This window comes from Babylonia areolata, chromosome 29 (genome assembly GCF_041734735.1).
Source record: "Babylonia areolata isolate BAREFJ2019XMU chromosome 29, ASM4173473v1, whole genome shotgun sequence".
Classification (NCBI taxonomy): Eukaryota; Metazoa; Mollusca; class Gastropoda; order Neogastropoda; family Buccinidae; genus Babylonia; species Babylonia areolata.
In genome coordinates, this window is record NC_134904.1 from 5,587,953 (window position 1) to 5,588,724 (window position 772).

The window sequence follows — 772 nt, forward strand, 5'->3', positions numbered from 1 at the left end:
GTATTGTATTGTATTGCGTTGCGTTGCGTTGCGTTGTATTGTATTGCGTTGCGTTGCATTGCATTGTATTGCATTGTATTGTGTTGTATTGCATTGTGTTGTATTGTATTGCATTGCATTGCATTGTATTGTATTGTGTTGTATTGCATTGTGTTGTATTGTATTGCGTTGTATTGCATTGCATTGTATTGCATTGCATTGTATTGTATTGTATTGTATTGCATTGCATTGCGTTGCGTAGCGCTGTGTTGCATTGTGTTGTATTGTACTGTATTGTATTGTATTGCATTGGATTACATTGCGTTGCCTGGCGTTGCATTGTATTGTATTGCGTTGCGTAGCGTTGCATTGTGTTGTATCGTATCGTATCGTATCGTATGGTATTGTATTGTATTGTATTGTATTGTATTGTATCACCACCTCCACCGCATGTGGAGAATTGTGATGCGGGGAGAATTATCATGATAATGTGATAAATGACCCATGGTTGGAGTGATAGTAGTAGCGGTAGTGGTGGTGGGATGATGAATGGCGTTACGGTTGTGTTTATATGTTGTTGTTAAGTTTTCGGTAGTTTTTGTTTTGTTTTGTTTTGTTTTGTTTGTGATTGTCGCTGTGTTTGTATTGTCAAGTCAAGTCAAGTTAAGTCAAGTCAAAATGATCTTTATTGAGGGTAAAAGAATAAGCTTATACAGCTTTTTTACATCCTGCCCTCATAAAAAAAAGAGAATTTTTTTTTTAATTTAAAAAGGAAGAAATGGGGGAAGTGGGG